Genomic DNA, 17,617 nt, shown 5'->3' on the forward strand with positions numbered 1-17,617 from the left:
AAGCATCCGAGATTCCCTCCTCAGAGTCAGTTTCACTGTCAAAGTGGGAGAAAAGAATTTGGTCGACCCTCGCTGTCTAGGCAAAGGAGCGCCTAGTAGCCACCAAATGTTAAGAAATTAAGGAGAATAAGCATCATGGCGCATGTTTGACTGTCTCTCTGTTGCAGACGTTGCCAGTCCATCATCCAGAGAGAGGTTATGTGCAAATGTGTAGAGGTCTTCCCTGTATGTTTCCTATGTGTCTCTCACTGTGATGTGTGTGCAGTGAGGCAAATTACCTTATGATTTCTAACTTTCAGGCAATGCGATGGCCTTAAGTAGATTCTGAAATAACATTGCACTGCCCAAGGGATTATTGTGCCCTTGTAAGAACAGTGTTCTTCAACCACCTCTTCAATCACTCGCCAGTGATCAGCTTACAGTTCTTTGTCTTGTGGTGGTCCGCTGTCCTCACACCTTTCAGGCTGTGGATGATCCAGTTGGAAGATGACTTGTGTCCTGGAAGCCAGATGAAGCTGGAGGAGCTTTCCTGCAGCTTTCCTGGGTGTCTAGTAGGATCTGATATGGGCCATTCCAGCCCTGGACGTCCTGTGTTCTCTCCTAAATTCTCTGACCAGAATCCAGTCGCCAGGAATAAAGGACTGGATTATATTATTTAAAAGGAAACAAGATGACTAACCTTTATGGCCTTGTGTTTCTTTCCTTATAAGAGAGGTGGATTTATGGTAAATGGTAAATGGCCTGCACTTAAATAATGCTTCATCAAGTACCCTGACACCCCAAAGCACTTTACACTACAGTCAGTCATCCACTCATTCATCCACCCATTCACACACTGACAGTGGTAAGCTATTGTAGCCAAAGCTGCCCTGCAGCACAGTGACAGAAGCAGGGCTGCCATACAATTGGTGCCACCAGGCCCTCTAGCCACCATCAGCAGGCAAGGCGGGTGAAGTGTCTTGCCCAAGGACACAACGACTGAGACAGAGAGTGGGATTTCGGCAACCCACTGGTTACAAGACAAACCTCTACCACGACCATAGTGACAGGACAACCAGAGTTTGGAATGTAACAAAAACATCTAGCTGAATGTTTAATTTGAATGAGTAATATCCTCTATTCTGTCCAGAACAAAAAGCCATTTTTTACATGGCAAAAATCTGGCAGGCCATTTGTAATCAGCAAGAAAGTAAATAATGTCCTGGGGGATTTGTTTAGCTCCAGTGGCTTAGACTTCCTTTGTGTGACAGAGACCTGGACTGAGGCTGATGATTCCAGCGTCTATGTAGAACTTTTACCAGCTGGCTGCTCTTATTTTAGCTCCCCTAGGATGACCGGACACGGAAGAGGAACAGCGGTTGTTTATAAAAATAACTTCAAGTGTAAGCCCTGTGCTCCACAATCTCTACTCACTAGCTGTGAAGTAACTTTATTTGAGGTGAGTCGATCTGATCTGGTTCTGTGTACCGTCATCTACCGACCTCCTAAATATAATAAGGACTTTCTAAGTGGCTTTTCTGATTTCCTATCTGGGATAATGACTGGCTACTGGCCGCAAAAGGAGGCCCTACACCATACTCATAAATTATTGTGGTCTAAAACCAGGTGTTTCAGTTTCATTGTCCAACCCCTGTATATAGCAGCAGCAGATACCAATTTGAAATTCCTTGATGTAGAACAATCAAAGGCTCTAGAATTTTGTTGTGCAGCATTCAGAACATCACCAGTTGCAGAGCTACAAGTTGAAAGGGGAGAAATGCCTCTGCCAATTATAAGACTTAAACAAATGTCATCATATGGTGTAAATGTTAAAGGTCATGTACTGTCATCTGGTCAAAAAAGTCTTACAGGAGTGTTGGGAACACAGTAAAACATATATATTTAGTTTTGGATGGATTGATATTATAAAACCTCAACGTCCAGGATTACATACAATAGATTTATATCCAACTGTACCTTATTTAAATGTACATTTATTCCATAGCTTTTTCCATCTGTTGACTAAACCTTACACAAATTAATCAAAAAAAAAACAACATTTAATTCAAAAACTGAATAACCAAAATTATGTAATAGCGTCTCATAGTATGGCAGCTTTATTAAGCATTGAATCAAATAATGCAAAAAGGAAAGATATTCTTAATAGAATACGACGTACTCTGTCTGTACAAGCTTCATCTACAGAAAATTATGGTAGAATCTGTTAGGGCACATGTTGGGGTGGAGGGTAACGGAAAGGTTGATCTTTTGGCTATTCAGGTACTAAAATCTCAAAATGTTGATCTTCAAATTTTTTTTTATGAAAGACTAATAAATCTTTTAAATTTCTTTCAGTGTCTGACTGAAATTTTGGGTCCACAGTGTGGTGCATCACAGCTGACTTTTATTTGAGCAACTACACACTCATGTCCCCATCATTTGTATATTCTGCAATAATTAAAGATGAGACAACAGGGATCCCAAACCAGACAACTCCTCTTTACAAGTACAAATTGAGATACATTCCGGAAACACCACAAACAGGATGGTTGACAAAATGTTTCATGTTTTATCACAAAACTTAATTTCAAAGGTGTTTGGAGTTTATTTGGTGGTTACATATGTTCTTTTTCCAAGAGGAATATTTACCACTTGAGGTATGTCTCAGACACACAGTTTAAGAGAGCGGTCAACTGATCCCCACATGGTGGTGAGTTGGTTCCGGTGGTGGGTTGGCTACCAGACAGACCTGGTAAAGCCAAAAATCTCACCTGAACTTTGGAAAAAGACTTTCAGTTGGCCTTGCCTCTTGCAAACATCTAGAAAAGGGTCCTGGCTGTGTTTGATTTGGGGAAAATTGCAGATATTGTCTTAGTCTGGGGACTCAGGTGAAGGCAGTACCTGTCACTACAGCAGAGGTTGCCATGGTAGTTACAAAGATTCCTTGTGACAGGGTGCCTGGAATGGACGAGATTTGTCCCGAGATGCTGAAGGTTGTGGACATAGTCGGATTGTCATGCTTGACACGTCTCTTCAATGTCAAATGGAGGATTAAGGCAATTCCCATTGAGTGACAAACTAGGGTGGTGGCTTCAATATTCAAGAATGGAAACTGGAGGGTGGGTTTCAGCTATGAAATGATCCTGCTTCTCAGCCTCCCTGGTGTTGGAAGAGAGGCTCCAACTAGTCTGCGAACCAGGAGGAGCATTGTGGTATCATCCTGGCCATGAAACAGTGGACCAGATCTTTACCCACACACAAGATTTCTCCACAATTATTTTTAAATAGGCTACACCTAAAGTAAATATATAATTTTCCAGTCTCCATGACTATTCTGTTTATATCCATTTTTATTTTGTACAGCCTATTTGTCTATTGACATCTGTCTTTTGTACATTCCCTTTTCATGACTTTTCTTCAGACATAATTTTTGTCTCTTTTGAAGCTACTTCCCTGGAGTGCTTTTCGTGTTTAATCCGCTCAACTTCATTAACTCCAGTATTTTGGTCACCATCACTGCCTCACGTTGTTAACAAACCAAGAACCGGGAGATGACCCCATAACCCCAAGTTCTAGACTGGCACACAACGACGCACACCAGCAGTATTAATTCAGACAAACTGGCAGTGGTGGTGGGACCATAGGGGGTGCTGGGGCGCAACCTTCCTTGATAAAAGAGGGGAAAATATAAAATATATTTTTACAAATTATATATACCCTTCCTTGAACCACCACCTTAACGTGGTGGAGGGGTTTGAGTGCTCGAATGATCCTAGAGCGCCTCAGGAGGGGGAAGCAGTGCTTCGCCAACACTGTTTACAGTGGGGGTGGGGAGCTGCTGACCTCGACGGGGGACATTATCGGCCGGTGGAAGGAGTACTTCGAGGCTCTCCTCAATCCTGCCATCACGCATTCCCTGGTGAGGCTGGGGACTCGGGGTTGGACTCTTTCATCACCCAGGCTGAAGTCACCGAGGTGGTTAAAAAGCTCCGCGGTGGCAATGCTTTGGGGTTGGATGAGATCCGCCCTGAGTACCTCAAGTCTTTGGATGTTGTGGGGCTGTCATGGTTGACACGCCTCTTCAACATTGAGTGGCGGACGGGGACAGTGCCTTTGGATTGGCAGACTGGGGTGGTGGTCCCCCTACATAAGAAGGGTGACCGGAGGTTGTGTTCCAACTACAGGGGGATTACACTCCTCAGCCTCCCTGGTAAGGCCTACGCCAGGGTATTGGAGAGGAGAGTCCGGTTGATAGTCGAACCCCGGCTTCAGGAGGAGCAGTGTGGTTTTCGTCCCGGCCGTGGAACACTGGACCAGCTCTATATCCTCTACAGGGTACTCGAGGGTTCATGGGAGTTTGCCCAACCGGTCCACATGTGTTTTGTGGACCTGGAGAAAGCATTCAACTGTGTCCCTCGTGATGCCCTGTGGGGGGTGCTCCAGGAGTATGGAATCGGGGGCCCTTTACTAGAGGCCATCCGATCTCTGTACAAGCGGAGCAGGAGTTTGGTTCGCATTGCCGGCACTAAGTCGGACCTGTTCCCGGTGCATGTTGGACTCCGGCAGGGCTGCCCTTTGTCACCGGTCCTGTTCATAACTTTTATGGACAGGATTTCTAGGTGCAGCCAAGGGCCCGAGGGGATCTGGTTTGGGGACCAGAGGATTTCGTCTCTTCTTTTTGCAGAAGACGTGGTCCTGCTGGCCCCCTCTAGCCAAGACCTACAGCATGCACTGGGGCGGTTCGCAGCCGAGTGTGAAGCGGCTGGGATGAAGATCAGCTCCTCCAAGTCCGAGGCCATGGTTCTCGACAGGAAAAGGGTGGCTTGTCCTCTTCAGGTTGGAGGGGAGTTCCTGCCTCAAGTGGAGGAGTTTAAGTATCTCGGGGTCTTGTTTACGAGTGAGGGAAGAATGGAGCGGGAGATGGACAGATGGATCGGTGCGGCTGCCACAGTAATGGGGGCGCTGTGCTGGTCCGTTGTGGTGAAGAGAGAGTTGAGCCGAAAAGCAAAGCTCTCGTTTTACCAGTCGGTCTACGTTCCTACCCTCACCTATGGCCATGAACTTCGGGTTGTGACCGAAAGAACAAGATCCCGGATACAAGCGGCGGAAATGAGCTTCCTCCGTAGAGTGGCTGGGCACTCCCTTAGAGATAGGGTGAGGAGCTCGGCCATTCAGGAGGGGCTCGGAGTAGAGCCGCTGCTCCTCCACATCGAGAGGAGCCAGTTGAGGTGGCTCGGGCATCTATACCGGATGCCTCCTGGACGCCTTCCTCGGGAGGTGTTCCAGGCACGTCCCACTGGGAGGAGGCCCAGGGGACGGCCCAGGACACGCTGGAGGGACTATGTCTCTCGGCTGGCCTGGGAACACCTTGGGCTCCCCCCGGAGGAGTTGGAGGAGGTGTCTGGGGAGAGGGACGTCTGGGCGTCTCTGCTGAGTCTGCTGCCCCGGCGACCCGGTCCCGGATAAAGCGGAAGACGACGAGTACGAGAAATTATATATATATATATATATATATATGTATATATCGGCTAATCTTTTTATGTTATGCGGAAATGTTATGAATATGAGCATTTAAGGCTAAATACATAACATTTTTAGTGTGATAAACAAGAAGATTTGTTTATTCCATTTATTTACAACTGTACATGACCTGGTATGTGTCCCTTATGACTTAGGTCATACGTTTCACCACCTTTTTGCAGGCTAAACCTGTCTATGGATGAGCTTAGACAGGATTAAAGCCCTTAATGATCTAGCTCCATCATACATCAGAGATCTGATTGTTCCATATGTTCCTAACAGAGCACTTCTTTCTCAGACTGCAGGTTTACTGGTGGTTCCTAGAGTCTCTAGAAGTAGAATGGGAGGCAGATCCTTTAGTTATCAGGCTCCTCTCCTGTGGAACCAGCTCCCAGTTTTAGTCCGTGAGGCAGACACCCTGTCTACTTTTAAGGCAAGGCTTAAAACTTTCCTTTTTGATAAAGCTTATAGTTAAAGTGGCTTAGTTTATCAGGGAGGGAGCCTTCCTCCCTCCCTGTTGGATGGAGTAAGGGGGAGTCAGGTTTAGCCTAAACTGGCTCAGTTATGGTTGAGGTGCAAACACACCCTCCATTTCTGCTACCTGTATGACCCCTTCTCTTTTCCAATGGTTATAATCAGTATGACAGAGAGAGGTATCCCAATCCTTGTGGTTTTTAGTATAACAATGACAATCAGTGGGACCCTTTGTGGGGTGCCTTGAGATGACAATGTTGTAAATAAGTGCCGTTTAACTAAATAATCTGAACTGAAACTATCTGTGTAGTTATGCTGCTATAGGCTTAGGCTGCTGGAGGACATAATGACCACTTTCACCCTCTTCGCTACATTCTCACACTACTCTCCAATTTTGCATTATTTGCTGTTATTTCAGCTTTTAACCTTGTTCTCTCTTTTCTCTTCCTAGAAGCTACACCTGGCCTGACTCTGTGTCTGCCTGTGACACCTTTCTGGAGAGGGGCGTCTCTCTAGCATTCTGCTGGCAACAACTTAATGCTCACCCTCTACCGATGATCCACATAGGCCTGTCTTTTAGTGTTTAACCCTATCTCTCTCCTAGACATGGCAATTGACTGAGCTTAACTGTAACAAACTCTATGTGTTCTCTTTCAGACTCTAACCTTGAAAACTGGCTCAGAGTTTATCTGTTCTTTCTTTCTAGGTGAAATGACTAAAGGAGCTACATCCATCAACATTTACTTTTCCTTCCCATAGAAAGGACTCTTGGATCAGTGCTTCTTTGTTCTCTTTGTGTCTCTGCTCTGTTCTTTCTCAAACCCCCAGTCAGTCGTGGCAGATGGCCGGACACACTGAGCCTGGTTCTGCTGGAGGTTTCTTCCTGTTAAAAGGGAGTTTTTCCTCTCCGCTGTCGCTACATGCATGCTCAGTATGAGGGATTGCTGCAAGGTCAACGTCAATGACTTTCCACTGTCTCTACAGGCTCATCTGGGAGGAGGGAATGCTGCAAGTAACTGACTGGATGCAATCTACTGGGTTTCCTTAGACAGAAAAACTTTATATCCAATTTGAATAAATAACTAACTCTGACTGCACTATTCAATGGTTAGGACTAATTGGAATGTATGTACCTGGCTGTTGTGAAGTGCCTTGAGACAACATGTGTTGTGAATATGCGCTATATAAATAAAACTGAATTGAATTGAATTGAATGTGTTACTGCAAATGGCCTACTAGAGTGCCTCACTACAGTTCCTCGGGAAAATGAAAAGTGCCAGTGGAATAGAAGAGAGGTGGATGCAAGTTCTTCAGGCAGCTGACATCTCCAACATCCAGGCTGTTGTATCCTTTGTCCTCAGCATCTCTTCTTCCACCGGGGTTTTGGCAAATGGAAGAAATTGATTTTTCCACATTATTTAGCAATGAACTTTGTAGTTCACAAGTTCAATATTTTTGTCACTACATCTGTACAGTTGTGGCTGTGTTTATGATTACAACTTTTCTACAGATTTTTGTTTGCACTTAAATGCACTATTATGAAAATCGTCTGCATTCATACAGATTTCTCTACTCTGCCTTGCCCATGTCAGATTCTTCATTGGCTTCTGCTTTCTGGACAAACAACCTTCCCTCTGCCTCCTGAACAATCTTCTCTGCCTAACCCTTGGATCCGTGTGCCTGTATCTGCCTCCCCATTCCTGACCTCACTTCAGTGCCCTGACCCACGATTCAAGCCCCTCTCTTGGATTTTGTTGCGTGTTTCGGTCCCCTGACCACTGCCTTCTGCTCAGCCACTGGGTTTGCAAACCTGACTGCCAGTGTGATGTTGCCCTGCTGCCTCCTGATGATCACACATCAGATCACACATCAGAAATTCAGTTTCCTGATCCCCTCACGGATTCTGAAAGGGGAGTGGCTTTATTTCTGAGTGTTGCTATATTCTCAGTTCTTCGCTCAGCCACTAACCTGTCTGTCTCCAGAGGTTCATGCACCTACCGCTGGTGGTTTCCTTCCAAACGCCTTCCAGCAAGATCAATAAATCTCTTAAAACTTCAGTTGTGTCCGGCTGAAATTTCAGCTCTTCTGAACAACCTGTTACATATTCTCACTGCACTGATTCTGGTGAACATGCCATTCTTGTTCTGCTTGACCTAATGGCTGCTTTTGACACTGTGGACCACAATATTGTATTATCTCGTTTACAGCACCAAGTGGGTATCTGTGGTACTGCATTAAAGTGGTTTAGGTCCTATCTGTCAGATAAAAACGTGTGTCAAAATGGAAAATTCTGAATTGTCTTCTGCTCTGTCTTATGGGGTTCCACAGGGTTCATTAGGTCCCCCTGTTATTTTCCCTATACCTGCTTCAATACTCAGGAAGCATGCAATCCTCTTTTACTGTTATGTGGACAACACTGTTATATATGCCGTTAAAAGAAGCCCTCTCCATTAAACTGCTTCTGTTGTGTCTTGACGTTGTGTCAAAGCCTGGATAGCCATACATTTTTAATGATTTTAAAAACTCAAAGTGATCTTTGGTCCAAGTGGCTCTTGTAAATGTCCCTCTATTGAGTTGGGCTCCATCACAACATATTTAAAGCAAACCATTTCTAATCGCGGTCCTAAAATGGACAGCAGTGTTTTTTTTTTTTTTTTCTATAAATTGGGTTTCCAGGTTGGAGCTCTGGTTTATATAATGTTTGGCAGCTGGCAAAGGTAAGGCCATTCTCTCAAAGCAAAACTTTAAAACAGTAATTCATGTTCTCATTACACCATGGCTCAATTACTGTAGTGCTCTTTTCTTGGACTCAGCCAGTCTTCCCTAAAACGTTTCCAGTTGGTCCAGAATGCTACTGTGAGGCTTTTAACTGGGGTTGGTAAAAGGGAGCACATCACACCATCCTGACTTCCCTCTACTGGCTGGCTGCCTGCCCTTTAGAGTATATTTTAAGATCCTTTTATTTGTTTTTAAATGTTTACATGGTCTTGGCCTGTCTTGCCTCTCTGAGCTGCTTCACCTATATCCTCCTCCTTGATGCCTCAGATCAGCTGATCAGATGCTCCTGGAGGTGTCAAGGTCTAAACCTATGGAATGATCTCCCATTGCACATTAGACATGCTCACTCGGTCAATTTTTAAAACTCATCTGAAATGCACTTTTATTCCCTGACTTTTGCCACAGTCCGAGACTTGTTTTTATTGTTTTACTTCAGTTTCTATTTTGTTTTTAACTCTTTATATTTTAAATGTATATTTGATTTATCTGTGAGGCACTTTGGTTTTAAAGTTCATTATAAATGTAAAGTTTATTTGAACATGAAAAGGTCAAAGCTTACTTCCTTGCTGTCAGTTCTGTGTATTATCAATAATCCTACAGGTTTTATGATATTGGCTCCTCAAAAGGCGAAATATCTTATTGGACACATTCAAGCTTAGAAACCTTCAAACTCCAAAGAAGGCATCCCTATAAAAACCATTTTAAGCCCTGCAAATACTCTTAATAAAAATGAACTAAAAATTAAATATCTTTATCTGAAGAAATTCTTTACTGGGAGACATTTGAACACCTATGGAGTAATCAGAATTGTTACAGCAGTGTTTTTCAACCTTGGTCCTCAAGGCACACTGCCCTGCAGGTTTTAGATTTTTCCCTGCTTCAGCACACCTGATTTCAGTTGATGGCTGATTAACAGTCTTTTGCTAAACTGTAACCATCTGAATCAGGTGTGTTAAGGCAGAGAAAAAACTAAAACATGCAGGGCAGTGTGCCTTGAGGACCAGGGTTAAAAAACACTGGCCATCAAATGTAGTATGGCAGTCTGTTTTTCCATTGTGTCTCCTGCGATGGGTTTACAGCAGAAGAAGAGAAGTCAAAATAACTATAATGTAAAACTGAGGTGTGTATAATCCTCTGTGTGCATGTTTGTGACGGGACATCTGACCTTGCCCAAAAGGTGAAGAACAGCAGCACAGGTGTGTAATGTGATAGATGTGATCCCCTTATAATACACTTACAGATTAGTTGGGCTTTATGCAGCCAGATTTCTGCTGAGATGAAAAGAGGCAATTTGATCATTTGTCACATGAAAGAAGGAAAACCCAGTAAGGAACCACAGAGCACGGGCCAAGACACAAAGGGTGAGGGTGAAAAACAAGACAGCCAAAAACACGTCTTGTAGTTATCCATACTACTTAAAGTTGTGTAAAAACATGTCACTACTTACAGATTTTCTTGGTTTGTACTTTTTATCACAAACATTTCAAAAACTAGTTTTTAATGTTACACCAAAATTACCTGAGTAAAACCAAAAAGCTGTTTAAAAAATAATTTAAGCAAATTTAAACAAAAGGATTCTATTTATTATCATTAAGAAACTCAAACTTCCCTGGCTCTATGTGAAAAATAATTAATTCTAAACTTAATAACTGGTTCATCAAGTGTTTGAATTAACTGGCAGTTAGTCTTTACATCGCTGTTGATAAACATTTCTTTGCCAGGTTGTTTAATTGAGCTACACTGAGGTTTTCCAGCATGCATGGCCCGTGTAAGGTCTTACCACAGCTTTTCAATCGGATTTAAATCCAGATTTGGACTAGCCCATTTCAAAACCTTTACTTAGTTTTTCTTTTTTTTTTTTTCATTCAGAGCTGGGCTTACTGTTTACAATGAGCATTTTATAATCTAATTTCCCCTCTCAAAAGTGCAGCTGTTCTATGACGTTTGTTAAAGAACAAACAGCATCATGAAGATCAAGGAACACAGCAGACAGGTTAGGGAGAAAGTTGTGAAGAAGTTCAAAGCAGGGTTAGGTTCTAAAACAGTATCCCAAGCCGTGAACATCTCACAGGACTCTGTTCAACCAGTCATTGGAAAACAAATAGAATGACACAACTGCCAACCTATCAATACATGGCCGTCCCCTAAATCTGACATACCAGGCCAGGATAGTATTAATCAGAAAAGCAGTCAAGAGGCCCATGTTAACCTTGGGGGAGCTGCAGAGATCCACAATTCAGGTGGGAGATTATGTCGAAGGATAACTTAGTCATGACTTCAACAAATCTAGCTGGTGCGGAGTGGTGTTAAGGAAAAAAAACAATTGCTGAGAAAATGCCTTTAGGGGACCTCACGAACATGTGGAGAAAGTTCTCTGATCAAGTGAGTCAAAAACTGCACTTTGGCATAGATACAAACATTCCACTGCATCCTGAACCATTAATATAGTAAAACATGGTAGTGGCAGCCTTATGTTGTGGGATGCTTCTTCAGTAAAAACAAGGATGCTAGTTGTAGCTGATGGGAAAATGGATGGAGTTAAATATAGGACAATCCTAGAAAAAAACCTTTTAGAGGCAGTAAAAAAAAGGTAGACTGGGGCAGAGGTTCACCTTCCAGCAGGACATTGACCCTAAATCCAAATCCATAATTGACTAGTTTAGATTAAATGTTAACCAAGTGTCATTTTCCTTCCAGTGCACAATTGTGCAGTGTTTTGTAATAAACTGTTGTTTAAAATTTCAGTAAAATAAGTTAACGTTTGTGGTTGTAATGCAACAAATTGTGAAAACCGTTTAAGTAGTATAAATACTCTATGAAGGCACTGTGAACAGAGACATTGCTAACTGATTATGTAGTAATCACGGTTCTGTAAAGGCAAGAATTCAATAAAAAATTATATTTTTGAGATGTTCTAGACAATAAAAATTTTTTAATATAGAGGAAAGGTGAGCTCATCCCTGTAGATCTAATTTATGCAAGAAGATGAGCTGAATGACACATTTATTTCATGATGGATTTGGTGCTGCTTCAGAAGTTAATGGCTGCCTAGTGTGCAGCTGTAATCACAGAAGAATAAGCACATCTCGCTACTCGGCAGCGCTTGGGACATCTGTCATTTAGATGAGGATGAATGTAGGTCACTATTCCCTGTGTCTTTGCTGAGTGGAGCCTGATTAAAACAGCATTTTAAGAGCTAAGAACTCTTCTCACCCATCACTGCTAAGTTACACAACATTTGACTTTTATTTTATACTCATGAGGACTGTATAATTTTGAGTCCGCCATCAGAGAAATCCCTCGCCCCACACCCCCTAATCTCCCTCTTTAAACAGCCGAGATTGGAACACCACACTGTCACTCCTAGATGAAGGCCCACCATAAAACATCCCCAAACAGATGGCCAGCCACCGCCACACGTGTGCACCCCCACCCTTCCTTGGTAAAACACTGTAAGCTCCTTAGAATTTTTTACATGCTTACCACTAATTTAGTTATTTTTTTATCAAAGCAATCACATACTTGTTTTTGCATCACTGACAACACCTGTGTCGCTAATTTTTTAAAATCTAACTTTATAAACGTCACCCTAAACTCAGATCATATAACGGTGACACAAAATGTGTGAAAATGTCTTAATGAGTCCACAAATCCGCAGCAGCACTTAAGACAATAGCATGCCAGGGGGCTGAGGGATATGTGTGTTTTGGGGCAGGCTGGTGACCCCCGATACCCGGGCATAGCAGGCAGCGGAGGAGGAGGCTGAGCCAGAGCAGGTGTCTCTGCTGACATCTGCTTCAGTTCACGAGGGAAAAACAAGCTCTCTGCAGCTCCAGCACCAACAGCGCTACTGAAGTGCTCCGGCGACACATAAACAAGGTAGAATTTTATCACCTTTTACTATGGTTTTAGAATACTCGCTAACTCTTTCCTGTTTCAGGATTGCTTCAGCATTGCTCTTTGTGACATCTAGTTCTTCATCTGTCAACTCTGGTTTCACTGTTGCACTGCTGCTCAAGGATATTCTTATTACTTGACTTTTATCACAAATTGTTTCTTTTGACTCCTGTATGTCTCTCTCTTTAATGTTCCATGCAGCAGCTGAATCTATGAAGGGAAAACAAGGTGCTATTCATCACAGAGTTTTAGAGGATTTGACCCAGATCGCTTACACACATTAAAGAAAAAAACAGTTTAATCTGCAGTCTCATGTGATATTGATGCATTCGTGTTTACTCACCAACCCAGTTTCCTCTTAAATCTAATCAAGCTGACAGGCAGCCCTATGAGGTTCCTAATTCAGAGATGTTATTGATTTAAGTATTAATTCAACTTATTTGAGTTCATTTCCAACAACTCTATGGCATAAAATATAATCTCTAATCTCTGACTGGACCAGAAAAGTGAGTTTTTGGGGTCTTGCTTATGTGCCCATCTAATAATGGTGGACAATGGAATGCCTTACTTTCTGCTTGCAGTATTGGCTATTGATCTTTGAGTGCTTTTCCTAAACAGTGGATCATGATAAGACAACCACATGATGGAACGTTTGAAGAAAAATGATCACTTGGTGAAGATTTATGCTAAACTGAAGCTGGTGGGGTCTGACAGGAGTGCTTGATCAAAATTCTGAGCATGCTCAGGAGCGATGTTGAATCCCACCCCATATGTGTCATGTTAAAGAAGGATCACCTCTGTAATCTGACCTGCAGCACGTTTCATCCTTGCTACCTCAAATACATTTAAAGATCCAAACTGTTTTAATTAGACTTGATGGAAACTGCACTGGTTGGACCAGTTTGTGTTTTGCTCTTTTGCCCTAGTGTTCATGAATTTATTCTACTCACACACTCGGCTTGTCCATCCAAGAAACTGCAGCTGCCTATCTCCCAGCATCCAATAAGAAAAAACCCAAACAAAATGTCAGGAGGTGAAATTGATTCAGCGTTTTAAACAGCATCGGACTGATAGGAGCTATGGTATATGTTCTGGATTTTTACATCTTCTCTGACTCCCTGAAGGAACACACTTTAAATCAGACTCAGGGTTTTACCCTTGAGACTGGCAAATCATTTAGACTGTAGGTACACGGTATATGCTTAATGTGGAAATATGACTAATAAGAATGATCAAAGTATGTAATTATGTTGTGTGCTATGACCTTGATTCTGCAGTTTAATGGTTTACTCATTTGTCTCTCATAAAAGGAAAAACATATATAGTCAGTAGTTTACACCATTCTCATATGTTCAGATGTTTTGGGTCTCACCTCCAAAACACTGAATCCAGGTGTTCCCATCCCTTCCATGGCTACAGGTGTGTAAACCGCAGCTCCGAGACATTCAGATTGATCCTACATACATCTTTGAAAGAATGGATTAAGCTCAGGAGCTCAGTGAATTCTAGTGTGGCAACTTGATCGGATGCGGCCAGAGCAATAAGTCCAGTTGTGAAGTGTCCTTCCTACTAAATATTCCACAGTTAACAAACAATAGGATTATAACTAAGTGGAGAACAACATATCAGTCACAAAGTGGTTGGCCATGTAAAATCACAGAGCTTGATCAGTGAGTGCTGAGGGACATACTGCAAATACTGCACACAGATCCCCAACTTGCTGCAGAATTAATTGCTACTGACTTCCCAGCTTCATGTAGCACTGAGATTAGCTCAAGAGAGAACTTCATGGAATGGGTTTTCAATGACAGACAGCTGCATCTGTTGTGACCATGAATCTGAGAATAGTATTTAATATTAATAATTTAATATTTAATCAAATATTATTTTGGTCTGTTAAGGGTTGTCCTGTTAATACCAGCCCAGTAAGGCAATCATAATAGGACAAAATGAAAAGGGTGAGCCAAGCTCTGACATTATTGAACAGCAAAACTCTGCACACACATGGAATGAATTCACACAATTTCTTAAAATATAAGAATTTATTAACAAAAATAAGTCAACTCAAAGCCAAACATATTTCAATCAACAAACTCTTCACTATGCTAAAACAATCCAACTAAACTGAAAACCAAGGATTATGTTGAAGAATCTGGAAATTAAGTTAAGTTAGTCTTGGAACCAACTTAGGCTATAATCAGCATACCTTTAGACAACCATTCACAGTGCAAGATCAGATAAAATATTTTAATAAAATAATGTTTTAAAGAATGATCTACTGAATAAAAACAACCTTCTGACTGACTAATTCTCAACGGTGTCTCATTAGCTGCCTTTATTTATTAAAATAATATAAGAAATATTACTAAGGAAATGGTAAAATATTTAAGGAAATATTTTGGAAAAGAGCCAAATCTTTCTGGAGAAATGGGGCTTAATGGTGTTTACTTAGCTATCAAATTTAGTAAAATTAATGTTAGGGAAATATTATTTACTGGACTGAAAACTAACAACCTTTCTGGGTAAATATTCTTTAGCAACAAGCATGTGTCCTTAGCTGTTAGCAGTTAAAGCTAACAAAAGAAACTGATAGCTTAGCACCAGAATCAAACACACACCTTTAAAATACCATTAAAAAAAAGGGTTAAAATGCATAAGCGCGGACGGCGCATTATGATCAATCTTCTGTGTTTAAAATCACCCTTCAAGTAAAGTTTGTCTTAACTTTAAAAACACACAAACACAGAGCACAAAACTGAGCACGTGTGCTGCAGATAGCCTGCTAGCATTAAGATAGCTGAGTTTCACACAAACAAAACCAAACTTCATAAAATGAAAACATTCAGATCATAAATCTTTCTCTATTACTCTACCCAAACCCTAACCTCGTATGAACCGTGAATGCAGTAGAGTGAGGGAAGTGGCATTGTGTCCTCCATGTCCATTTCTGTTTCTTGCCTGAGTCTCTACCCATGTTCCTGTCCTATTTCTCACTGTTTTCACTGTAAGTCTGCAGTTTTGTTTATCATTAAATAGTTCAACTTAGCATGCAGCTCCTGAGTTTTTACATAACTTTCCATAAATATTAACATTCCATAAAAAAAAATTGTATCCATTTTCTTATGTTTTTTTCAAAAGGTCAGGTAACATGTGGTTCTAATGGAGTTTTTTTTTAGCTGCACTGAGGGCATAAATGGCTCTTTAGATTGTAAAGGTTGCTGACCCCTGTTCTATAACATAAAACTCCAATAAAATACAACAACCTTTGTGGTCTTAAAGAGAGAAAATGTGAAAAGGTCTAATAGGCATGAATTCCTAAATAACCTGGAATCACTTGGGAAGTCTGAGCATCAGACCACAAACCTTAATTTGTGGAGACTGGGGTCCCTCCTGCCCAAAGTCAGGGCTGATCTGGCTTCAGCCTGTCTAGGAACAGGATTATGGCTGACTGTAGAGGTGAGGTGACAAATAGAATCACTGAGAAATCAGCAATCACTGAGCCATGCATGCAAACAAGTACATCATCAACAAGACTCCCTTTGTTAACATTGCTGAACACATGTCCACCCTAAATCGATCTAATTCTTAACCCACAGAATACTGAATTAAAATATGATTTCACAAGCAGATAAAATATTCAATCAAATCTATGTAGAAACCATGAATGGATTATTTATTCCTCCACATAAACCAGCTGAATTCAATTCTGTTCAATTCAAATTCAAAAATACTTTATTAATCCCAAAGGGAAATTAAATGTTGAATGAAGCTTTGGTTCATAGGCTTCTTTCTGGTTTACCTATTATACTTTCTTTCTTTATGATAGTGGTTCTGTGAAGCAGCTACTGCATGTTGGATTGGGTTTAAGTCATTATCATTTTGCTGACACAGAAAGCACAGATTAGCTCTTATCCTGCTTATCTGGAATCCAAATAAGCTAATTGGGATATAGCATTATTAGATTGGATACCAGCCGTCTATGCTCCTTATCCCATTGAAAACTGGATTTCACAGTCTTTGTTAATTAAGTTTCCACAGCAATATCCAGGATATATTTAAAGCTTGTTGGTAACTAATTAACTATAATGACCCAATAAATTGCAGAGAAGCACTGTGGACAAACATTATTTAGGCTTGGCTGTATTGTATTATCTTTGATGCTACTAATGTTGGCTGTATTTCCAAAATTAATTCTGGTAAACTATTTGTCATGAAACATGTAAATCTGCCAGGACAGCCAAAAAACATAAATTCAGACTCAGTCAAAAAATATTTATATTTATAATAAAAGAGAAAAATAGTAGCACTTCAAAATTGATTTGATGGCAGCCTCCTTTGCTTAACTGAACTCCATATTTCAACTAGATCCATTGAGCCGTGTGTGAATGAGTGTTAGAGTGACAGAAGCAGAGAAATGCTCAGTGAGAGCAGATCATCTGAAGATCTAGACTCCAGAGTTCACAACACAATGCAGGGGTCTGGCTCTTAGCTTGGAACCGTGGGCGACATATATGGATAAAACGGAAACATTCCATAATTACCAATAATAATCAATAATCATCAACTATAATCACCTTCAGGCTTCAAAGCACAAAAAACATGGAAAAGCTGCCAGGAGTAAAATTAACAAGAAAATAGGCACACAAAAAGGCTGAAATGCTCTGTCTCTAAACCTGTCTGAAAGACAATCCAGCAATCTTAAGGTGCTTCACAAGCAGTACACACACCTAAGGATTATTTGTCTGACGACCAAGAAGAAATTATAGTGTTTTGCTTCATAGCAACAACCTGTCCAATTCAACTGTAAATTGATCTCAGGAGTAAGAGTGTGTGTGCGCATAAAATGGGGTACTCGAAAGTCAGTACTACTACACTCACTGACCAAAAACACTAAGCCTCCAGAGTAACTAGTAGAAATGTAATGAAACTGTACTTTTGGAAAAAAATCCACTTGGTTTATTGTGTGATT

At 41.4% G+C, this 17,617-nt stretch overlaps 1 protein-coding gene across 1 annotated transcript in view; it reads left to right on the forward strand.

Annotated features, from left to right (window-relative positions):
• The first annotated feature begins 12,548 nt into the window (after window positions 1-12,548).
• Window positions 12,549-17,617, forward strand: part of LOC124877713 (tenascin-like) — a 253,511-nt gene continuing 248,442 nt past the window's right edge. Inside the window, exon 1 of the mRNA XM_047381138.1 lies at window positions 12,549-12,630. The gene's annotated coding sequence lies outside the window, so the exon portion shown is untranslated. The remainder of the gene's footprint in view (window positions 12,631-17,617) is intronic.

This window comes from Girardinichthys multiradiatus, chromosome 12, assembly GCF_021462225.1.
Source record: "Girardinichthys multiradiatus isolate DD_20200921_A chromosome 12, DD_fGirMul_XY1, whole genome shotgun sequence".
NCBI classification, from domain to species: domain Eukaryota; kingdom Metazoa; phylum Chordata; class Actinopteri; order Cyprinodontiformes; family Goodeidae; genus Girardinichthys; species Girardinichthys multiradiatus.